This window comes from Amblyomma mixtum, unplaced genomic scaffold, assembly GCF_055824585.1.
Source record: "Amblyomma mixtum isolate Tamu unplaced genomic scaffold, ASM5582458v1 scaffold_37, whole genome shotgun sequence".
Taxonomy (NCBI): domain Eukaryota; kingdom Metazoa; phylum Arthropoda; class Arachnida; order Ixodida; family Ixodidae; genus Amblyomma; species Amblyomma mixtum.
This window is the reverse complement of record NW_028317734.1, coordinates 7,501-25,270: the sequence shown is the minus strand read 5'-3', so window position 1 is coordinate 25,270 and position 17,770 is coordinate 7,501. Positions and strand designations below refer to the sequence as shown.

The 17,770-nt window shown below is 49.0% G+C and overlaps 2 pseudogenes; one reads left to right on the top strand and one right to left on the bottom strand.

Annotated features, from left to right (window-relative positions):
- The first annotated feature begins 9,519 nt into the window (after positions 1-9,519).
- On the top strand, positions 9,520-10,925 carry LOC149324408 (uncharacterized; annotated as a pseudogene).
- An 824-nt stretch (positions 10,926-11,749) lies between these two features.
- On the bottom strand, positions 11,750-15,996 carry LOC149324407 (uncharacterized; annotated as a pseudogene).
- Positions 15,997-17,770: the final 1,774 nt, after the last annotated feature.

Sequence of the window (17,770 nt, the reverse complement as noted above, 5' to 3'; positions counted from 1 at the left end):
CGAAATCTGATAGTCCTCGGCTCAATCCCTTGCATCTTCGGAAGGAATGTTATTTTTCTGTGTATACCATGGTGACGTCATCTGTCAGTTTTGCGACCACTGCAGCTGGTGAACGCTCACCCGGCGTTTCGTTTCCGATGAGCCACATATTGCTTTCGCAATGATAAACTGTAGACCACAGCCGTCTTGGCCACTCAGGGCATGCTCCATTTTATAATAGAGCGTCACTTGGTGTAAAACATTCATGATAACTTCATTGAAAATCAATTTCGCTACGCAGAGCTGATTTCCAAATGCCTGCTTACAGTGACAATGAAAAAGTCGCCCTGCGGATATTCTGCATGTTGGAATACAATTACCATGGCAGTTCGCGAGGAGGCTCTTGTGTTGACTGCGTCTGGTGGCGTCTGCCGTTGTATCTAATCAAGGCGGAAAGCTGGGAAAGCTGGGAAGTTGTATCTAAGCTGCTCATTTGCACTTCGACATTAAAAATGAAAATTCACTCCACGTCTCAAGAGTGTGTTACAAGAATATTGTCAGACTACTCAAACTCGGTTCCATATGAAGCAGAATTCTGAGACTCGCTTCATTACACCATCTGATGCGGGGGGCCAGTAGAAAGCCTACAAGTGATTCCCCGTTGAAACTATATGAATAAAACCACAAAAATTGACCGGCGACTACGATAGTCGGTAATGCGAAATTTCAACGCAGCGCTCCGCACGCCACCTGCCACAGCTGGAGGGTGGCGTCTTGCGCTGCTAGCCACCCTCCGGGATCTTCCCGTGACAGCCACCTTCCGGTTGTCCGTTCCTCCGCTCTCACCGTGGCAGGGGGCGTTTTGCTCTTCTACTGCCATGGTTGTCAGGTGGTGTGGTATTGCAACGCCGCCACAGACGACTACGATGAGGAATCCATGAACAGGAGCTAATTAGTTGGTTTCGAGGAAAGGAAACGACGCAGTAACTGTCTCGCATATTTCGATGGACACCTGAACCGCGCCGTAAGCGGAGGGTTAGGGGGGAGTTAAAGAAAAAAGGAAGCAAGTGGTACCGAAGTGGAGGGCTCCGGAATAATTTCGACCCCATGGGGATCTTTAACGTGCACTGACATCGCACAGCACACAGGACTCGCCTGCATCGAAATGCGGCCGGCGCGGTGCGGTCTTCAGGGGGAGTGGGGGGGTGAACCCTATTCGTCGAAAGTACATATAAACAGCGCTAAACGACAGGACTAGAAGAGGAGTAGACAAACACGGCGCTGAACTTACAACTGAATTTATTGGAAGGAAAAAATTTTCAATATATACATACAAAAACGCGCACACGTGCGCACAGTCAATACATCAAAGTGGAGATACAATCAACAAGCCACGTTGGTCACACGTGTAGTACCTGCCTACAAGCTACCCTTTGAGCAGCAATGTCATTTCTTTCTTTGACAAAGCTAAAGAAGTATTGCTAACGCAACCTTTTGATTTTCTAGTGATATGAAATGCTTCGGCGACTTCTCTTGTAATCTTGTCAGTATGAAAAAATAACAATTCTGTATCGTCAAAGAACGGCACGCATTTGCATACACTGCAATGACTTGACAAGTTAGTATCTTTTTTTTGCAACGAATTAGCATGCTCCATAAGCCTAACATTAATGCATCGGCCCGTCTGGCCTATGTAAGTGCGACCACATGATAATGGAATCTGGTAAACTACCCCCATCTTGCAATTAACGAACTTGTTCACATGGTTAACTTTGCAGACAGACTTACGTTTGGCACCTTCCTGCTTTCTCTGAACTGCTGCTCCTAACCTACCCAGTTTATTAGGAGCAGAAAAAACCACCCTCACGCCATACTTGGCCCCTACCCTTTTAAAACGATGTGACAACGCGTGCACATAAGGCATGACAACTGTTTTCTTCCCCTCAGCATTTTCTTTAGGCTGACCCGAACATTTCAGTGTTCTAAGAACCTTATCTGCACCAGCCACTAGTACGGAATCAGGGTACCCAGCCTCCCTACATCTCTGGGCTTGGACTGCAAGACTAGCAGACATTTGATGCATACAAGATTTTTTGACGGCCATACCAATACATCCTGTCACAATACCGAATTTCACAAGCTTGGAATGGAAAGACGCGTAATTAACAAGAGGCTTTTCACTCCTGGGAGCATATCGCCAGCATACATGGTTCGGCAAGAAGGACAAGCCAAGATCTAGGAACTGCAAGGCGTTCCTTTGAGGGATCTCATGCGTAAACCGCAGTCCGGACCCATGCTGTGAAAAAACATCAAGTACCTCAGACACACACTCAGTACCCAAAGACCTAACTAGAACCAGGAAGTCATCCACATACCGAAAAATTCTAATGCACTTTCCATTTAAGTCACTTTCTACTGCTCTGTCAACATAACTGAGAAAAATGCTGCTAAGAATTGGCGCAATTTTGGCTCCAATACACACCCCGACTTTTGCTTAAAAACTTTACCTTCCCACGTTACATAGGTATTCTCTATTCGTCGAAGCTTATTCGTTATCCATGCCTGATATAACTAGGTTTAATAGGTTTGCAAAGTGCTACGAAGCACTCATACATCCCTCCGCCAGCACCAAGATGACGTCTATTTGCGCTGCATTTTGATGAAAAATAACTTGGTGCAGCCGTTTCTCATTGCGCTGATGGGTTTGTCATAGCTTAAAAATATCTTTCCCTCCGAAGTTTCAGTGGTACCAGGATCCCTTCCGCCATCAAAAATGGCTCAGTGAATTGGGCGCTCGGGTGGTGGGTCCGAGGATGCTGCTCTAATCTGGGCTTTGGAGGAAGAGTTTACTTGGGGTCGAAGCTGAAAAGAATCCGTGCGCTGTGCGATGTCAGTGTGCGTTAAAAATATCCATGTGATCCAAAATATTCGGAAGCCCTCCACTACGGCAGTGGTTTATCTCTGCTTTTTCCACCGACTGCATTGTCTGTTATAGTGAAATACATGAAAATTGTTTTTAGTTCATTTTTTATTGCGCACTTTACGATACTTTATAAGGTTGAATGACACATCGCGGGCTAGTTGGTTCATAACAAGGCAGAACAGCGAGCTACTAAGGGAGATGAAAGCAGGCGAGACACACGCAGCGCTGACCTACAACTGAAGGTTTATTTTTTCAGACACTTCGGTAAAAATATACAGCAGCATGAAGAAAATAAGAAGAGCAACCGAGTCTGATAAACAGTAATCGCCACCAGAAATAACACAGGATAACTCGATTCATCACAGCTAACATTAAGAATCGCAATTCTTTATCTGCAAGGGCTATGCAGGGTGTGCTGACACAACCCTCTTTAAGATGCGTGATTTTTACGGCTTCAGTAATTTCTAAGGTGGTTTTGTCATCGCACCTACGCAGCACAGTCGTGTTGCCGAGCTCAGGAGCGCATTTAGAATCTTGGCAGTGAATGCCGAGATCGGCTGAGACTGGTTGCTTTACATTGTATTTGTGCTCGGACAATCTCTTATTAAGGCATCTGCCGGTTTGGCTTACGTATGCATGGCCGCGAGACAAGGAGATAGAGTTCAGAACGCCCTGAGCACAGAAATGAACCGGTCGCGATGATTTATGTGCCTGGTTAGGGCTTACGACCCATTTGATCAACGCGCTTGCAGAGGCTTAGAAAGCGATCCGCTGCTGAAAATAAGACATTTCTTCCTACTCTTTTTCCTATCTTTCTTAAGTTGTGCGAAATCCCGTGTGTTTAGGGAAGGACTGCGACCTTATCCTTATCTCTTATTCTTTTTTCTTCTTTGGCTCTCAACAAGGCCTCAGCCACTGAGGATAAGATGGTCAGCGTGTAAGCAGCCTGCAGTGATCGGTGCGTATGGGCTAAAAAGCTATCTTACAGTTTTTGGTTGCAGAATTTCCGTTGCGAAGGCAGTTGTGTCATTTTTACAAAAAAAGAGAAGCTGCTAACAGTTGACAACCCATTTTTTGTGAAAAATGTAGGACCTGTGGTGGATTTTCTAAAAGATGACTGCGAAATGACATTGACAAGATTTTCTATCGACATAAAGGACTTATATTATGCTATCAATAATGACGACTTGGTCAACTGCATCAAGAACTGTATAGACCAGCATAGAGCTGTAAAATTTCAGAATTCGAGTTGCATCTCTACTGCTGCCTTCCTTGAGCTACTGTGTAGTACTTAAGATAGACATCCGCAGAATGGAACGGTTCGCTTTACATTCAAAACAATGGGATTTGTATCGGTTCATAAATTGCACCTATCCTCAGTGATCTTTACTTAGTCATGCAAGACAGAGCACTACACAGTTTCCTTCAGGGCTGCAATGTGAAAAAATCTTCATATTTGTGGATGATTACTTTGTGATATAACAATGCTAGCAGGACGCCCTCCCTTCTGAAGCTACCAAAGTTAGTAATTTTTGAAGCACTCTGAGCACATTGATTGTCGCCCAAGAAGTACCAACAAACGGCTTCACGCGGTTTTTAGAATTAGGAATATATTTTAAGCCCAATCACGTGTGCTGGGCCTTTGTGCCTCGGGCCAACAAACCTCTTCTCTCTTTTGATTCAGCGGACTCGAAGATAGTTAAGCGCAGCATCATCAATTCATACTTTAACAATGCATTAAAAAAATCCTTTAACCACAAACTGGAAGATAGCTGTTTAGCCCAGAAGCGCCGATTTTCTGCAGGCTGGTTACCCGCTGACCCTGTTATCCTCAGTGGCTGAGGCCTTTTTGAGAGCCAAAGAAGAAAAAAGAATATAAGATAAGGATAAAATCGCAGTCGTTCTACGCACACGAGATTTCGCACAACTTAAGAAAGATAGGAAAAACAGTAAAAATAAATTTTATTTTCAGCTGCGGATCGCTTGTCAAGCCTCTGCAAGCGCGTTAATGAAATGCCTCGTGAGCACTCAGGATGCACCATAAATCATCGCGACGGGTTCGTTTCCTGTGCTCAGGGCGTCCTGTATTCTATCCACTTGTCTTGCGGCCATGCATACGTAGGCCAAACCGGCTGGTGTCTAAATAAGAGATTGTCCGAGCACAAATACAATGTGACGCAACGAATCTCAGGCCATTTTGGGCATTCACTGCCGAGATTGTAAATGCTCCCCTGAGCTGGACAGCACGAGCGTGCGGCGCAGGTGCGATGAAAAAACCCCGCGAGAAATCGCTAAAGCCGTAAAAATCGCGCATCTTAAAGAGAGTTGTGTCACCGCCCCCTCCTTAGCCCTTATCGATAAATAATTGCGGTTCTTATCGTTAGCTGTACGATCTGAGTTCCGCTTTGTGATTTCTGGTGGCGATGACTGTTTATCAGACTCGGTTGCTCTTCTTATTTTCTTGATGCTGCTGTATATTTTTGCTGAAGTGCTTGAAAAAATAAACCTTCAGTTGTAAGACAGCGCTGTGTGTGTCTCGCCTCCTTTCTTGTCCCTGTGTTGCTTGTGCTGTTGTGCCTTGTGCCTTACCTTAAAACCACTGGAACGAGAAAATTTCGTGAAATATCTGCCTGTTAGAAATCTGAATTATACACGAAAAGCTAACTCTCAGAACAAATTGTCGTGAGAGGAGGGACGTCCGTTGGAGACTAGGCACGTTTTTAAAATCGATTTTGTAGTATCCGAACACGCGGTTTTAAGGCGAAAACATTACTAATTCCAATACAGGAAAAGCTCGCGGTGGCGCAACGGTTATCGTGCTCGACTTGTGGCCCGAAACACGCGGGTTCGATCCCGGCCGCGGCGGTCGCATTTTGATGGAAGCTATACACAGGAGGCCCGTGTACTGTGCGATGTCAGTGCAAGTTAAACAACCCCAGGAGGTCGAAATTTCCGGAGCCCTCCACTAACGCGTCGCTTATCTCCCGAGTCGCTTTACGATTGTTAAAGCCGGTATCCCATAAAAATTCCTAACAGCAGCAGTCGATCTGAGTTGGCGTATGTCGGCATATCAAGGGCCGCCTTGTACGCTGTTCTAATGATGATATTAAGTGCATTGTCGTCCCTGCGATTCACATGATAGTAGGGGCAACCATACATGATTGTAGTTATCATCAAGCTTTGTTGATCCTGCCCAGGTCGGCTTCTCTCATGCCCCTGCGACGGGTGGCAATGCACGTCACCAGCGCGCCTTGCTGGTGCGTCGTGACGCGTAGCCGCGTATCGCTTCCCTGTGGTATTATTCTGAAATGACCATGGAAGACAGTTGGGCTAGTTGGTGTGAATTCGTTAATTCGTGAATTCGTTAAAGTAGCGTGCTGTCCCGTCGGTTTCTTGTGTCGCTGTCCTTGTGTTTCCACGCTAGTTGCAATGTCGCAGTCATTAACAATAGCGTGCTGTCCCGTCGGTTTCTTGTGTCGCTGTCCTTGTGTTTCCACGCTAGTTGCAATGTCGCAGTCATTAACGAATTCACGCAAACTAGCCCAACTGTCTTCCATGACTAGCGTGCTGTCCCGTCGGTTTCTTGTGTCGCTGTCCTTGTGTTTCCACGCTAGTTGCAATGTTACAGTCATTAACGTATTCTGAAATGATATGCCAAGAACCCTGATCGTGGCTACCGGGGTTATCGGTAGGTTGTAAATGTGCAACTTGATGGATGGTCGGGTTCTGCCTGTGTGGCTTGTTTGTTCCTTATAACTAAGAGCTCCGTTTCAACCGGTAAAATTGCAACACTATTCCCGTGCACAAAAGATTGTACTGGGTCGATAGCTCATTGTAATGGTTCTGCAATCTCTCCGTCGGATCCAGGGTAAGTTCATATGGTGATGTCGTCGGCAGATGTAAGAAATATGGAGAAAGAAGATGCATGGAGGGGAAGCAAAACAGAGGGGTCGATGGAGCGAGGGCCCCCAACTTCCATCCGTGCACAATAAATCCGGAATACACCCCCATCGGACTGCCGTCTTAATTAAGATGCGTTAAGCGGCCCCATAGTATTTTTTGTTTGTCTTCTCTCTCTTTCTCTTGCATTGTTTATTCAGAGGATATCAGCTGTCTGTAGAATATTTTCCTGTGCACTATGTGGTGTAGACGTAATGCAAGACCCGCACGCGAAAATGTACATTATATGTATTTCACGGGTGGGGGGAGGGGGTGGGGGAGGAGGCGAAGCACATTTATTTATTTACTTCGCCTACAGAAGACAGGTATCGCCATCTGACCATCTCAGCTAATCCGGTCTGCCCACCCCGGAATATCATCGACAAATGCATCGCTTTATTATGTCGTTCCCAATCATTAATTATCATACAAAAATAGAATTCCAGGCTTATATGCAGTATTACAGAACGCGACAGACTGTGCACAAACATGTCATAAGCAACACTAACGCCTCAGTGCACAACCAATTCAAACAAGCTGTCATTTATTCCATAAACGATAGCCGGCTGCAATAACTTACCTTGCAACGCGGTCACCCTGCCATCACCCGAAGTATTCTTATCTACAGTCAGATCAAGTCAGTAAGTTTTTTTACTTCGTTTGGTTCTTCGAGTGTAGGTTTGCAGTGCTTTCGACGTTTACATAGAAATACGAGGTCTTTTTGTGTACTTTACGAGCTCATTTTTTGCGCAGAAGCTTGACAGTGTGCTCATGTGCTCTCTTTTTTTATTTGTTGTTGTCTTTGATGGACCAAGCATTTTTACACATCTCGCACCCAGTCCTCCCTCAGCCACCAATAGGAAACCAACACTATTCAATAAAAAAAGGATAAAAATGCACCACGCAGTCGTGTTCCTCGTGGTTGGCCCGTGGTGGCGCCACATAAAAAAGCATGAGAGAGCGGGGGCGTGGTGTTCAGACAAGCCGTGCGGGGCGTAACAGAGAAACAGCAATGTTTCTAACACTTGCGAGGGTGTCCAGCACCGTCACTGGCTGCTTAGTCACCCAGTTTTAGCCCGCTGTGTAGTGTCCGTGTTCCAATGCACGTTCAAGCAACGATTAGCCGTCACGCGCGACGTATTGTTCTTGGAATCGGAAGGACGTCCATTATTAGCTTCTAGGCTGCTGATACAGGGAGGTAAATCCAAGGTTTCCCAGGTTTTATTGTTTGTTAAATGTAGCGGAGTAGCGAATTGGTTGCTTATTGGGAAAGAAAATGACGTAATCCCTGTGTGGCATATCTCGGCGGACACCCGAACCCCGGCGTAAGGGGAGGGTAAAGGACGGAGTGATAGAAGAAAGGAACAAAGAGGTGTCGTAATGGAGGTCTCCGGAATGAGGTCGACCCCCTGGAGATCTTTAACGTGCACTGGCATTGCACAGCATACGGCCGTCGCCTCCATCGAAATGCGGCCGCCGCAGCGAGGTTGGAACGCGGGTACTCCGGCTGACTAGACGGGCGCTTTAGAGGAGGGGGAGGCAGGGGGGGGGGGGGGGGGGGTTGGGAGGAGGGAAGAGCCGCGGTTTAAAAAAGCATGTTGAGCATAATTCGCTATGCCTGCCTTTCATTACTTGGGTAGTAGGTTTGGTTAAGCGCTACACAGCAGTCGTGCATCATTTCGGCAGCACCAAAATGGACCCCATCTGTGCAGTATTTTGCTGGAAAATTATTTGGGACAGCCGTTGGTCATGGCGCTGCCGGATTTCTCATATCGTCAAAATATCATAGCCCAACTAGTGAGCACAATGGTACGGGTTTAATCGCGGCCTAAGCGGCTGCGTTTACTTGGAGGCGAGCGAAAAATGGCCTTTCGGCTGTATGTTTCTAGTGTACATTAATGATACCTGTGCTGATATGCGTCTGCGTTCGAGTCACGTGAGAACCGTGACGTCATTGCCTGTATATATTTGGCTGCAATAAATGGACGGGCGTCTTTCGCTCTGGGCTTGGACACGGACCTCGTTGCTTCCCGATGCGTCTCCGCTCGGTTGGAACGCTCACCCTAATAGCGGCTGGACGCCGCTACGACATGGTGTCAGAAGTATAAAGCTGGGACCTGGGAGAGAACCAAAGCGTCGCGAAATGGACGGACTTACTTCGGACGGACTTCAGTTTACTTCGACACCTTCGCTGCTAACTTTCCACTACATTCTCTCGAGTCGAACTGGTTACTTTTCAAAACAGAGATGCATCGGCTTATAAGTCTTTACATTCCAACCATTACTATAACACAAAGAATAACATCACCATGGTTTAATGTATCACTCAAACGACTCAATAATAAGAAAAAAACGCCTGTTCCGGTCAGCCAAGCTGTCTAACTCTTCTTCCCCATGGCAGAAGTATCATGCTGTCGCAAAAGAATACGACAAGTTAACCGCTCAGACTAAACGCGTTTTTTTCTACTACTTTACCATCTGTGCTGCAGACTAACCCAAAACGATTTTGGAAAACCATTAGCCCTAATCAATGTAATGAGATTTCCCTTAACAGTAGATCTGGATCTCCTATTCCTGACACTGAGGTTGCAGATGTTCTTAACACAGCATTCAGTTCGGTCTTTACTAATGAACCCCTTGACAATCTTCCAGATCCACCATATTTTACGCACCCGCTCATGCAAAATATCACATTTCATCCCGTCGGCTTAGTCAAGGTAATTGAGTCACTGAGCCAAAATCTTCACAGCACCGGGCCTTCAAAGCCACTACCGCTGGACTTCTACAATACATCGGAGTGGCCGGCATGGACTCAGCATTTCGATGACTATCGCGTTGCATCGGGCCTCAACGAACGCTCAGAGGAAGCACAGGTACGAACGCTTCTCTACTCTATGGGACGGCAGGCTTGGGATATTTTTGCCCCTTTCGGTCTCTCGGACGAGGACTCGAAGAAGTTCGACGTCGTCAAGAAGTTTGACATATATTTCATAAAAGAGGTCAACGTCGTGTACGAGAGCGCTTGTTTTCACAAGCGACATCATATGCCCGGTAAGTCAGTAGACCAGTTGATGAAGGCGTTGCATGTCTTAGCAGACCGGTGCGAGTTTTGCGAATTTCAGCAACGACTTATCAGAGACAGGTTTGTCGTCGGACTGACAGACGAAAAACTCCCATAGTCGCTACAGATGGACTCTAAGCTGTCTCTCGCGTCCGCCGTTGCAAAAGCACGCCTTAAAGAGACGGCTCAGCAGCAGCAGGAACTCCTTCGCAACTCCACGGCAGACCAAGCCTCGAGGGCATCTCTTCCCGGTGAAAGTGTGACAGTTGGCTCCGCAGCCACAGTCGACGCCGTGGGACGTAACAAAAAGCCTCAAAGCGGGAACGCCAGCTCTTCAGTGCGTCATGACGGACGCTGCATCTACTGCGGTAACTCCCTGCATCCACGAACATTATGCCCAGCGAGGACAGTTAAGTGCAATTACTGCGGCGTGAAGGGACACTTTGCTAAAGCGTGCATCAAAAAGACTTCCACGGGCAATCAACGCAAGGTACTATTTCCTTCTGTGCAAGCGGACACGGGACAAATTTTTGTGGGAGAGACTGGAACGCCGGGTGTAAAAGCGCGATACATTCAAGTATGTGTTAACTCTGTTCCAGTGTTTCAAAAGTTGATACTGGGGCCGATTACCGTGCTTCCGCCATCTTTTCCTGGTCTCCCTGTTAAATTAACGAGAGCAAACGAGGTTTTATCAGGCGCGAGTGGTTCACACCTCAATGTTTTGGGCAAATTCGAGGCAGAAATCGCTTGGAAGGGGAAACGTTCTCGCGAAACATGTTATGTCGTCAGCCCGCTACGACATGTTCTTCTCGGTTTGCCCGCTCTGGAGGCACTAGGTGCCGTGACGTTCGTCGATTCAGTCGCGCAGAAGGGTTCTACCGGTAGCGTTCTAGGCCCCGAAGTTTGCAGTAACCTGGGCGCAATGCTAGGAGATTATCAGATACGGCTTCGCCCAGACGCGGTTCCGTATGCTTTAACTGCTCCACGCAGAATTACAATTACGCTCAGGGAACGCCACCGTGACGTCAGTGCCTGTATATATTTGGCTGCAATAAACGTACGGGCGTCTTTCGCTCTGGGCTTGGACACGGACCTCGTTGCTTCCCGATGCGTCTCCGCTCGGTTGGAACGCTCACCCCGATAGCGGCCGGACGCCGCTATCACAATACCAACATTATTCAAAATATTCTGAAGCCCTCCACTAAGGCACCTGTTAATTTCTCTGTTGTCTCACCGACTGAATTTTCTGTGCAAGTCGAATACGGAAAAAGTGTTTTTACTTCATTTCTTTGACGCCCTTTGCGGTACTTTATAGGCACTAGAACGAGAACATGTTGTTGTTGTTGTTGCGACTGAAAGAAGGATGAAAGGAAATTACACGGGCCTGCCTACTGGCTCTTTCCGAGCCACCACCGCTGCCACGTGCAGATAGAGGAGATTTAAAATATCAGAGGAAAGAGAAAAAGAAAAGACGCGCGTCGCAGCCCGAGAACATTACGGGAGAGACCTGCCTGACCTGCTCAAATTATAAAGAAAAGGGTAACATTCCGACCAAACGCTCATGAGACGACTGCCGCCCGGTGCCGAATCGACACCTTCTATGGGGTTGATTGGGTAAGAGCGGAAGATGCACTTCTAATGTGAGAGCATTACTGTTATAACGTCAGGACCAAGACATGCCAGGGAAATGGGATCGCTTTATTCCAAGCAGGTGTACATATATACTGATAGGTGACGTCACACGGTTCACACTCAGCGATGGTCGCGCCAGATACACATGTGGGCGTGTCAGCCGACTTGCTGCGTTATCACACTCTTTCCCGCTTAATTTAGTTACAAGCCATCACTCAAAAGTTCTGGGGTCGATACCAGTCTGGTTGTCTTCGCACGCGAGCACTTCTACGCAGCGCTGGCTCCTCCCCTGGTGGTGCAGATAGTGTTGGTGCGTTGGCCAAGGGAGCCTCGGACTGCTCCTGCGGAGCAGGCTCCACCGTGGCCGGCTGGGTTGATCCGTCCGGCGCGTCAGCTGCGCCACTGGCGGGCTCCGATGGCGACAGTGACAAGTCAGTGTCAGGCAGGGATGAGGACACTTCCACCGGTCGGGTTGTCTTAGCACCCACATTCTTGGGCGGAGGAGTAGAGCTGGGGTCGGCGTGCAGAGGACGCAGATGATCGGCATGCATGAAGCGCAATCCATCGCGCACTTGCACCACGTATGTCACAGCACTGACAACCTGGAACACCACACCTTCTTCCCAGGCAACACTCTCAGCGCGCACAGTTTTCACAAAAACACGGTCGCCCACAACAAACGCGCGCTCTTGCCCACGAACCAAATCGCGTTGTGCCTTTAACTGCTCCTGTTTGTGTTGCATGGTCTTTGCAAAATTAGGCTTGAGTAAAGAAAGTTTGACGCGTGGCTGACGCTTCAAAAAACGTTCAGCGGGTGATTTGCCCGTCACACTACTTGGTGTGTTACAATAAGCCATGAGGAAGCTATCAATTCCTTCTTGAATCGTCAGCTTCGTATGTGATGCCTCGCTTACAAGTACCTCCTTCAGCAAAGCCTTTTTCACGGATTGTACAGTTCTTTCTGCAGCCCCATTGGATGCGGCATGATAAGGCGGGGTACGCACGTGTTTTACACCGTTGGTGCTCAGGAAGTCAGTGAACTCCGCTGACGTAAACTGTGGCCCGTTGTCGCTCACCAATACATCAGGCAAGCCGTAAGCGGCAAAAACACCCCTAATCTTCTCAATGGTTTTTAATGCAGACGTTGAGGGCATTGGCCATACTTCAATCCATTTTGAGAACGAGTCTACCAGTACGAGGAACACGTTTCTTTCTTTCTGTGCAAAAACCACATGCACGCGTGACCAGCTGTGCGCGGGGTATGGCCAAGGGTGGAGAGGGACCGGCCGGGACGCAGGTTGAACTGCTTGGCAGATTTTGCATCGCTGCACGTACTGTTCAATCGCTAAATCGATCCCGGGCCACCAGAGAAAACTTCGCGCGAGCATTTTCATGCGGCTGGTCCCCGGGTGCTCCTCATGTAGCATGGTTAGCACACGTTCCCTCAGTTGCTCCGGGACTACAACTCTTACACCCCAGGTTACGCACCCCTGCTCCAGCGATAGTTCGTCACGGCGTACATAGTAAGCTTTTAAATCGTCTGCACAATCTCTAGGCCACCCGTTCAACGTGAAGTGTGCCACCCGGCTCAGCGTTAAGCTTCGCTCTGAGGCTTTTGCTATCTCGACAGCTGTCAGCGGAAGGCATTGAAACACAGACAGACATTCGCATGCCTCGTCTTTCGCGGTTACCGGCTGGGGCAATCTTGACAAGGCGTCGGCCACTCCTGCATTTTTCCCCTTCCTAAACTTCAGTTGGTGTCTGTAAGCTGCAAGCATTATAGCCCAGCGCTGCATACGTGCGGCCGCCACAGTTGGAACACGTTTGTCGTGCCCGAGGATACCAAGTAATGACTGATGATCTGTGTATATGGTGAATTCTCGGTCGTACAGGTACCTATGAAATTTCTTGGGTCCAAAAATTAAGGCCAAAGCCTCGCGCTCACACTGTGCATACTTTTTTTCTGCTTCTGTAAGCGTACGCGACGCAAATGCGATTGGTTTCTCGTCGCCCTCAGCCGTCTCGTGAAAGATAACTGCTCCTAAGCCATATGACGATGCATCGCAAAGCATTGCGAGCGGTTTCCTGACGTCATAGAATGCCAGCACCTTGCTGCTGGTCAGCAGCACTTTCGTATCATTAAATGCATCGCTACACTGCTTCGTCCAAGACCATTTGTGATCTTTCTTTAACAGCCGATAAAGCGGCTCCGCTACAGTCGAGGTGCTCTTAAGAAATTTGGAATAAAAATTCCACATGCCCAAATATGCTTTAAGCTCTGTCACGGTGGTCGGCTCCGGTGCTTCCAAGATTGCCCTTTTCTTGGCGTCCGTAGGGTAAATACCTTCTTCAGTTACCGTGTGACCCAAGTACGTGAGCGATTTCTGAAAGAAGCGGCATTTGTTCACATTGAGAGTGATGTTATATTCGCTCAAGCGCTGCAAGACACGCTCCAGTGTCTTCTGGTAGTCTGCCGGGTCATGTCCAGTCACGATCACGTCATCGATGTAACATCCCACGTGCGGGATGGCGTGAAGCACCTCGTCCATCATTGACTGGAATATTGCCGGCGCACTGGCCACACCGTAAGGTTGGCGTTGGAATTCAAACAACCCTAGACTAGTGTTTACATTCAAAAAAGGTCGGGACTCGGGAGTGAGTGGCAATTGCTGGTATGCCGACGAAAGGTCTAGCACACAAAATACCTTTCCTCCTGCTAAAGCCGTGTACAAATCCTTCGGTATGGGTAGCGGGTAATGATCTGTTTTCAGTGAGGGATTTACGGTTGTCTTGTAATCCCCACATAACCTGATACTGCCGTCTTCTTTTGAAACTGTGACTAGTGGCATTGCCCAGTCGCTGCGCATCACTGGCTGCAGCATGCCTGTTTCGATTTGCTCCAACAGTTTCTGCTCGACCTTTTCTTGCAGTGCAAACGGTACAGGCCTGGAGGCCTGTACCGTTCAGGAACAGTGAACAGGAACAGTGCCCGGTTGCATAACAACTTTTGCTTGGAATTTCTGTATTGTTCCTAATCTGCCTGAAAATACGAACGGGTACTTCTGCTTTAGAACCTCCACTCTGTCCTCGAGTGTCACCTGCCCAATTTCCAACCAGTCAAGTTTCAGACGTTCTAGCCAATTCCGTCCAAGCAGTGCTGGTAACCGCCTTCCGTTGTCCCTTACAACAATGACAGGTAGCGTCATGCTCTGATCTTTGTACCGAACAGCCACGTCACACTGTCCTTTAAGTTGTAACTGCTCCCCAGTATACGTGCGAAGCGACATTTTGCACGGCTCACATTTTACGTGCGAAAAGTGAGACCGGTACACTTGTTCTGGAACAATTGTGAGGGCTGCTCCCGTGTCAATTTGCATATTCAGTGTGCGCCCCTCAATGTTAACGTCCACTTCATAACACGATTGGTTTGAGTTAACCAATTGATACAGTTCATTCTCAGAGTCTTCCTCGGAACATTCGAGGGCATGCGTCCGTTTCGATTTCGCCCTAGCAGCCGGACATATATTTCTCAAGTGACCCACTTTGGAACACTCGCGACAAACAGAGTTTTTTACCAACAAACTTCCGACGAGTGTCCCCTCCCGCATATTTCACATTTCTCGTTCTTGCTGCCTTGACCTTTCTGGGGTTTGGCTTGCCTCCAGTCTTGACGCGGTCGGCCTTTCATGACGTGCACCGATTCCGTTTGCTCTCTTGACCGCATTTGCGCACTGTCTCGCACTGCTAGTTCCCTGTCCAGGGCGATTTTGCATGCGCTCTTAAACGTCAAGTCTCGTTCCGCGAACAGAGTACGCTGAGTCTCTTCATCCCGTATGCCGGCGACCAGCCTGTCTTGAAGGGCATCTTCCAAGAAGTCGCCGTAGTCGCATTTCCTGGCCAAGTGTTTAAGTTCTACAATGAACCCTTCGACGCTTTCCCCCTCTTGTTGCATCCGTCTATTAAACTTGCATCGCTCTGCTATGACGGAGCTTCTGGGGCTGTAGTGCTCTTTCAGGAGACCTTTAACTTCTTCATACGACTTTTCTCCCGGTAATTTCGGCACCGTGATACTTCTTAGTACTTCATAAGCCTCCGGGCCTATCACTGTCAAGAAGACGGAGAGGCGCTTCTCATTGGCTATGCCATTTGCCGTTAAAAGTGCTCAAACCGTTCCAAGTACGACTCGAAGTTTTGCGTTTTAGGGTCGAAGTCCGATATCTTCCCCACTGATGGCATCTTGAAAGAAGTACAGAAGTTCGCTACTCATCCGTTTCCTCCGAAGAGCTCTCCCGCTCGGCCTGCTGTTGGCTGTGGGACCGGTGGCCGCTTGAGCGATGCTGTCCTCCGAGGAGCACAAACGTAGCTGACGGCGTCCGTGAGCGTCTGTAGGCGGTAGTCGTACCCCAAGAGCACGTACTTTTTCCGCGAACGCTCGCTGGACGAGGGTCCTGCTCGCCTGCTGCTCGGTCGGCCGTTGCCTACGTAGGCGCGTAGAAAGAGAAGTTTATTTTGTTCTGTGTTGACATAGAAAATACAAAACAAAACGGATGAACTTAATGCTCTGATGAGTCAAGCACATGCGCAGTGACGCAGCACTGAGCACGTCAGTAATGCAGTAAGAAAGCCGATACTCGACCGCCGCGCAGGACGATAAAGTATGTCGACCATTTGCGCAAGAACTCAGCCTCGCTCATTGACAGAGCGTCCACGCATGCTTGTTCAAAGAGGCGCGTGCGGAGACGCTGCAACATTGGGAACATTGTTCTTTGCGGACGCCCATTTAAGGATGCCACTCCACGCTGCCGCCACAAAACGAACATGCCAACACACAAGAGCATATTTTGCAACACTTCGGGAGAACTAGTGCGCGCTTCCAGGCGGGTTAAAAACATGCGTGACACTAATGTCCAAAAGGTGCGCGCAACTACACACTCAAACATTGCGTGCTGCAAAGTTTCAAGGAGACCGCACTGCGGGCATCGGGCGGAGGGCGCCACGCCCCACGCCGCAAGGCGGTCTCTTGTGGGCAGGACCCGCCAGCCTCGCAGCCAGCCGAAGTCCCTGACATCTGCAGGAAGCGCAGCTGAGGTCAGTTTGCGCCAGCCTGCCCGTCTCGTTTTCTGGAGTTGTTCGCGGGTCAGCGCAGCGACCGTTAGTGCTTCACACATCCTGGAGGGCGGGGTTTCATCAACATCCAGATCGGGCACGCTGGCAGTCAACGACGCCAGTGTGCGACGCACATTAACGAAAAAAGTCGGCGGCTGCTCGGCTGTAGGACCAACCACGTGTTGTGTAAAAAACACGTTACGCGCTGTACCCAGAAAGTATGTGAGGAGTGTTCTCCCGGGATAGTCTGGGTTGCGTACAAGATCTCGTACTCCTCGCAAGGCGAGCACATTGCACATGGTGCGGATACAAGGTATACCAAACCCATCCATGTACGATGGAAGGCGCATGAACATTCGTGACACAAGTTCGGTTTTGCCCGCCCAAACGAAAGAGCCACAGGCCGAGGTTAGCCTGCGAGCAAACGTGCGCGGTGGGTTTGCGACGCGGGCGACAAAAAAGCATGCGGCTAGGATTGTGGACTTAACTATATAGCAGCGCTCTCCCACTGAAAGGCGGGAAGTTGACGCCACCGAGAGGCGTTTCTCAGCGTTCGTGCGGAGGTTAGTCCAGGTTTCGCGGGATACTTCTCCGCTGGCGAGGAATACTACTCCCAGGACTTTCACTCCCTGCACCCACTCCACCTCGCCCGCAAGGTTCGGTGTGAAGGTGCCAAACCTTAGTGCCTTGCTTTTTGCCTGTTCAATAGGGCCCACAATATCTCGCTGTACTCGAGAAACAGCCGCGAAAAAGCGGCGTAGCTATCCTCGTCCTTGAGGAAATGCGACACGCCATCGGCGTAGGCCGATACCTTGATTTGGCCCTGGCCAGGCAGAGGAAGCCACGTATGGATGGGCTGTCGTTAATGCGCCGGATGAGTGGATCCAGGCATAACACGAAGAATGTTGGGGACAGAGGGCATCCTTGCCTTATGCCCCTGATGACTGAGAAGGGAGCGCTCTGGTGGCCGTTTACGGAGAGACGAGCATTCAGGTCTGCGTAGAGTAAGCGCAGCCTGCTGACAATTTGCGGAGGGAATCCGAAGGCTTCAAGGACTCCGAACAGATACGAGTGTTCCACCCGATCGAATGCTTTCGCCTGGTCAAGCGAAACAAAGCACCCGCTGAAGC